General features: G+C 37.2%; 1 long non-coding RNA gene across 1 annotated transcript; it reads left to right on the forward strand.

Annotated features, from left to right (window-relative positions):
* Nucleotides 1-112: 112 nt before the first annotated feature.
* Nucleotides 113-4882, forward strand: LOC106964352 (uncharacterized). Its single transcript, XR_001428404.1, has 4 exons — nucleotides 113-319; nucleotides 659-700; nucleotides 2672-2803; nucleotides 4027-4882. It is a non-coding gene; the product is annotated as an uncharacterized LOC106964352 (long non-coding RNA).
* Nucleotides 4883-6750: the final 1868 nt, after the last annotated feature.

Consider the following 6750-nt stretch of genomic DNA (forward strand, 5'->3'; position numbering starts at 1 on the left):
ATAATTTACAGCAAGGTTTCAATAGGCTCTCGCAGCGCTTAGCTGCTCGGGCCTAATAAACAGTACAGTTTCAATAGGCTCTCGCAGCGCTTAGCTGCTCGGGCCTAATAATTTAAAATTACCTTAAAATCATATTAACACTACCTGTTTGTGGACAGTAAAAATTGCAACATAATAAAGTATTGTAGTATTTACCCAAATTTTGGGGTAGTAAATCGGATTGTGCTCGTGCACCAGAAATTATCCGGTCTCCTCTGGAGCTCAAAGCGACACAGACACAGGAGGTTAACCACCAACCTCCAACTGACTGCGTCTGAATGTAAGTAAAAACTCTATTTATTTCATGTTCATATGGTAAATGTTAACTTATTTTATGGTTCAGAAGAGTTGTCAGAGTGCTTTATGTAATGTACCATGTAAGCATTTGAAGCAGAACATTTTAATTGGTGACTACGGTGCTTTTTGGGGGTGGTTTTAATCAAAAACAGGGATCATTGTTAGAGGTAATTTTAATGTAAACAGTCACAAGAGATGCTGCATCGCGGGTTTGTGTTCACATGAACTTGTTCTGCATCATTTGGTACCAATATTTACTGGCGCTGCAACATCTTGACTCTAACGGTTTGTCAGCTAATTCTGTTTCTGTCTTTATTTACAGATCAACAGCATCTTCTATGACCTCAAGAAACTGCCATCAGAGGTAAAATGATAACTGAGAAACTGTTACTCAAGTAAAGGTACTACGAATAGGCCTGTCACAATAACAAATTTTTCTGGATGATAAATTCATGTTATTGTGTATTTAAACACATAACTTTGAATTTTAAATGATCTTTTCAATGATTTTCTAATTTAAGACAAACTTGTAATAAAAGTCAAACTAATATTCATAATTTCAGCAGATGATTAGGCTCCTGACGTGTGTGCTCTTTCACACAGATGTTACAGAGGATGAACACACTAGATTAACCATTATGAGGCCTCATCTATCACACACAGACTTCCAACAGCCCATGAAATGATCAGACTCAGTTTACTTCACTTTTATGCTGCAGGACTTTGCTCTGCGAACATTTACGTCCAATTATTCACGTTTCCAAAGAGCTTGAGGCGCTGCGAAAACCACAGCATTGTCTCTTCATCTCTTCTACTATCTGTATCTCCTCATCTATAAATTACCATGAGGCTCTGATAAAACACGTGAAAGCAATTATTAACTTCAAACAACAACAATGTATGTTTATCTAGAGGTCTATTTCTTCATTAATGCCAGTTCCTGATTACAGATTCTTCTCTTCTGAAAACAAGATAAAAATGATATAAAACAAGAAGTTTTTCCCATATTACAGGTGAGAAAATCTGCTAGTGGAGCTAGTACTTATTTATCAATGTTCAAATGTTATTGGCTTAAAATGAGGGCCTGCATGTTGCTGAAAAGTTTTTGTCTTATTTAAAGTACAATAAGATATTTGCACCAGAATCTGGGCAAAAATACTTGGTTAGATTTTGTATTCGCATTTTAGTGTTTCAACTTTAAACATGCTAATGATGCAAACTCCAAAACACACACACACACACACACACAGGCAACAGAAAAACACAGCAAGCGGAAAAATGCTGCAATAAAAATCTACAATTAAAAAAAGTACAAATGAAAAACACTGTAACAAGAAATGGAAGCGAAAATGTTTTACTTTTTTCTTGTATTATGACTTTATTCTCACATATTTTTGTATTATTACAACTTATAAGTTTATTAATGTAACATTTTCTCATAACTTAAATCTTGTATTATTTTGACTTTATTCTTGTAAAGTTATGACTATTTTATTATTTCTACTTTGCTCTCGTATTACAACTTCATTCTTGTAACAGACTTTATTCTCGTAGTTTTAAAGAATTTTATTATCCTGGCCATAATAAATACTCTCCCATACTTTTCAGTGTGAGATTCATTTGCAGTGGGAAAAAAAAACTACTATATTTTGAGGCTTTCTTATGTTTTTACCAGGAGAAACGGTAAGTGTGAACGGTGCTGCATATTAATCAGTGCATGAACAAATTGCGTTTAAAGACCTTTTTGATCTTTATAAGCCTCATGCTGTTTTGAATCCATAAGTTCAAACAGTTTATAGATAAGACGTCCTTTTTGGCACCCGTCCCACTGGGGAAACCACATTATATAAGTCTGTTTGGAGTCTTGTTGCTGAAAAGCGGCAAAAATCTGATTGTACTCTCTATGAACCAACATATTTGTTACACTGGTTGCCTTGAAGGCATCTGGACAGCTCTGAAGCCCAGGCACATCCAGATGAACAAAGGTTGATGCAGCAGAGGTGAGGAGTCGCCTTTATGCCGGCTGCAGTCTGGGGGAACATAGAGGCGCAGGTTTAAGATGTGTGTGTCTGCAATGTGTGTGTCAGGGGAAGTCTTATATCCTGTTGTATTAAGCAGCATTTGACATCCTTGCGCTCTCCCAACGCAGAGCCTTTCGCTGACACGAAGACGACACCAAAACCCAAAAACTCTTTGATGTTCCAGCTTTTAAACGTTTAATCCCAAACAAGCAGCAGATTTTAAAAGCCTCCTCAGTTTAAGAGTCTCTAGTTTTCCACATTTTTTCACCCACATGAATCCATAGAGAATCATGGAGACCTGTTTCCCTTCCAAGCATTCAGACGTTCCTGTGAACAGAAACTGGTCCTGATCGACAGCTCTTCAGATATTGTGAAGATATCAGCTGCTTGTTTGAGGCTCTGCAACGTCAGCATCATGCAGTGTGTGCAACACAGCGCCCCCAGTGGTGAGGCACATCTCATCACTCGCTTTTCTCCAATATATTTAAACACGCCATGCTGAAAATCAACATCTTTGACCATAAAAATTTTAAAATCAAACAACCAAATGAACAAATGGATTTCTTCTATCACTGTTAGTATTTGATTTGTCATTATGTGAGTTGAATAACTGCTCTAAAAACAACAAATAAAATATTATGAATGAAAAATAAAGTTAAAGAAAAAGACTTTCATAAAGTTTGGAAATCTATTGATCAAGACCAACATGGCTGCTTGGAGGTAAAAAAATATATGATTCATAAGTAGAAACCTTTTATAGGGATTTTGTGTAACTTTTCAAGGTATATTTCATTCATTATTTTGTAAAGAACATGCAGGCACAAAATTTGAAGGTTTCTTGGAAGAAGTTTCCCATAAGTCTACTGTGATGCAAAAGGATTGCGATGTTTTTGGTTGTGGTTAGCGAACTGAACAGCTAGCTGCGCTAACCCTCACAAAACTTTAGCATTAGTTCTGCTAATGCTAAAGCGCTATGTCGGCATTGTATTTTGTAGAAGTTAATGCTAAAGAATGTGAGTAAGGAAATGGCCCAACAGTAACGTCAACACAGATGTTGAACTTTATTTAACTGAAGGGTTATAAAACCATCAAGTAAAGACTAAAACACAAATGTTGAATTTTGTTTTGAACTTTGTTAGGTTCAAAACAAAGTCGGAGGAATCTGGGTGCGCTAAACATCTTCAACATTGGCTAAAGCAGTAGAGGAAACATTAACTATGCTATTAGCACATTAATGTCCACCTCTGGTCTCTGTGATGTCATAAAAATTATCCATGTATACAGAATACATTTCTGCTTATTCGAAGCAATTGTTTACTCACAGTTTTAGCTATAGTTAAGTGCATATTTGAAATATATTGTCTCAAGATGGGCTATGAAAAGTCTGCAGGTGACAAAGATAGAAGGACACGATGGAGAGGAAACAAGGATGTAGAAAACTGGAGGCTCTCGCCGGCTCCGACACAGTTTCAGAGGTCCATTAAATGAATAATGGAGGAGGCTAAGAGCATTTCCTCCATCTTAATGTGGAAAGAGGAGGAAGAAAGTTTTCAACGAGGCTTTTATGTAATAAGGGGGTAACCTTAAAGACATGGGTTCTCTGTATGATTGTATTGAATTATTTTACTAAAGATTTGAGCTGCGCATTTCAATTTCTCTCTACTTTCAGAGCTGTCCCCATTTTTCGAGCATTTTTCCCTGAGAAGAAAACTGGGAAAAGCGACCCATAGAAGTGTGTTCTCAACCTCTGAAGTCCTTCCCTGCACCCCCTCCACCCCAACATCTGCTTAAGCTCACTTTTCGGCATTCCAGCTGACTTAGCATCCTTTTCTGCAGATGCTTCTGTAGCTGCACAAGAAGAGAAAAAAACAGCAGTCTAAAAATAAATAACAGCTTTGAGTAAAAGTGTGTCAGGGAAAGAGCGATGACTTCTATGTTCTGAATTTCTACTGTTGAGTAGAAAAATGAGACTGAGATGAAGCTGTGAATAAGAATAAAACAGCAAAAAATCTGCAGTTTATGTTCACTTGTCATGCACAGAGATATCACTTTTTAATTATTTGAACCGTTCTTGATGTAAGGACACCATCCATTTTGGATTTGGTTGTAAAAGATTATTTAGTAAGTAATATATTGTGGTGATTAATCAAATAAAATAAATACATGAAATTTTATTTTACTAAAAACATTTTAATGCACAAAATGCAATATGATTTAAACATGTCAAGTTTGAAGTACGAAAACTTTTTAAAGTGTAAAAAGATGGGAAATGAAACATTTAACATTTAAAAAAAATTTAAAGGCAATCTTCATTATATTATACTTTAAGTCTCAAGTTTGGAGAAGATTCTGTATGAATGATCACAGAAAAAAGTTAGTCCTCTGCAAAGAGAACATGGCGTCCATTAAGGAAGTTGATGCATGTAGTAGATGTTTCCTGCTGAGGTATTTGAGGATAAACTCCATTTCTATTGTGTAGTAAATGCACTGAGCCTGTGTCTTCTAGTTAAAGTAATCCTACTCCTTTAACACGTTCCGTCTCTTTTTTTGGCAGCGATTCTTTCTGTTCCTCAGTCTCTCTCCTAAGATGCTTAGTAGCGCTTAGCATTCGTCAACAGCTCATTGGTGAAAGAGAGCGTTGCGCAACACAAGTAATGATCCGACTGGAAAACGGCGTGCTAATTGGGAAAACATAAGTTGGCGAAGCTTCTTGGAGATTTTTTAAAATCAAGTTTGAATCATTTTGTTGAGTCATTACAGCTCCAAGTCCATCGACTTTGTGCATTGCACACCCCGTTTGCTAGACAACTGATGCATTGTTCTTACCACTAAGCAATTTTCCTTCATCTGATGGGGAACTTTGGTTCGAATGGCTGAAACCAGCAAGACAATGGTCCTAAACTGGCAACACAGAATGTTGCTAAAAATCCCAAAATTTTAATACATTTCGTCTTATCTGGGCTTATGATTTTTATACAAAGGAAAATGTATGCAAAACATACATACATCAAAGAAAACGGTTAAATATTTGGGGCTTGCCAAAAAAATGGCACCGTGGGCTTCTGCCACTGCAAGTCTGGCTCTGGCCAAGTGTTTTAACTCCCACATCTAATTAAATACAGGTACATTTGTTACTGCATTTGTGGATTATTCAAATTTATAATTAAATATGCATATTTTCCATAGTTCTTTTCAAAATCTACTGATTTATTTAAAAGTGTATCGGAAACCAACCAAGTTTAACTAAATCTAGCAATTTTGTCCAGAAATGTGTGTTAAAATGGTTTACAAACTGCTAAATCAGCTCAGGATGTCTCATTATGTTGCCTCCAGTTTATATATGTTTGCTTCCATTGTGTCGGCTGAATCCTGAAGCATCCACAGTTGCTTCAGGATCTGTGGATCCTGAAGCATCCACAGTTGCTTCAGTTGATTATATATCAACTGAAGCAACTGTATATATTCTAGTTTAAACATATATAAACTGGAAGCAAACAGTTTATATATGTTTGCTTCCATTGTGTCGGCTGAATCCTGAAGCATCCACAGTTTCTGTTGTGGCCTCGGCCACCAACTGGGACCAATCTGTTGGTCAGGTGGGGCTCAGCGGTAAGCAGCCGAGGCCCGTCCTGCCAGCTCAGACCCCGCTCAACCCATAAACACACAACCCGCTGCAGAGCAAACCGTGCAGTCCATTCTGAATGTTCCCAAAGGGAATTCATTGTTCTACAAATTGTGATATTTCTGTTTCGTTTCGGCCAACATTTAGATGGAAATGGAAATGTTTGTATCCGACAGGAATTAGAATAACCTTTCTCACTGCAGCCAATAAACAAGGTCAGTGATGCTGAAACTGACATGCTGCCAGCGCCGTGCATATGGAAAGGCAGTAGACAGGAATAATGTACAGTTATGCACCAAATCTTTGAGCTACTACTAATTTTATTATGTTTGTCCCATGTACCAACAGCTTAGGGTTTCTGAAGGACGTTTGGACTTTTTTCACTCCTTTTCCATGCAGGCTGCTCTTTGTAAAGCCACTAAAATCTGAGCTCTGACCCAATAACTGACGGTTAGACACTTTAATCCAACTCCAGTTTGTTTATTTAGAAAGTCCGGTTCAATCCTGTGAATGCCCTATTAAAGTGATAAAATAAATAAATTAAAAAAAAGCGCTCTGGTTGGATTGAAGTGAACTATGTTGCGGTTTAATTCATGTGAACACCAAGCGGACCAGAGACCGCTCCTAAAGCTGGAAGTGGACTACAGTGCAGTGCATTCTGGGTAAATAAAACCAAAACAAACACTAGCAGGAGAAATGACTCGTGGTCTTTTACCGAAGACTAGAAATATCCTACAAAATCTAAAATCTGACTCTACTCCGTTTTTGTTA

The sequence above is a fragment of the Poecilia latipinna genome, unplaced genomic scaffold (assembly GCF_001443285.1).
Source record: "Poecilia latipinna isolate Pla-1442-1.1 unplaced genomic scaffold, P_latipinna-1.0 Scaffold1661, whole genome shotgun sequence".
Lineage (NCBI taxonomy): Eukaryota > Metazoa > Chordata > Actinopteri > Cyprinodontiformes > Poeciliidae > Poecilia > Poecilia latipinna.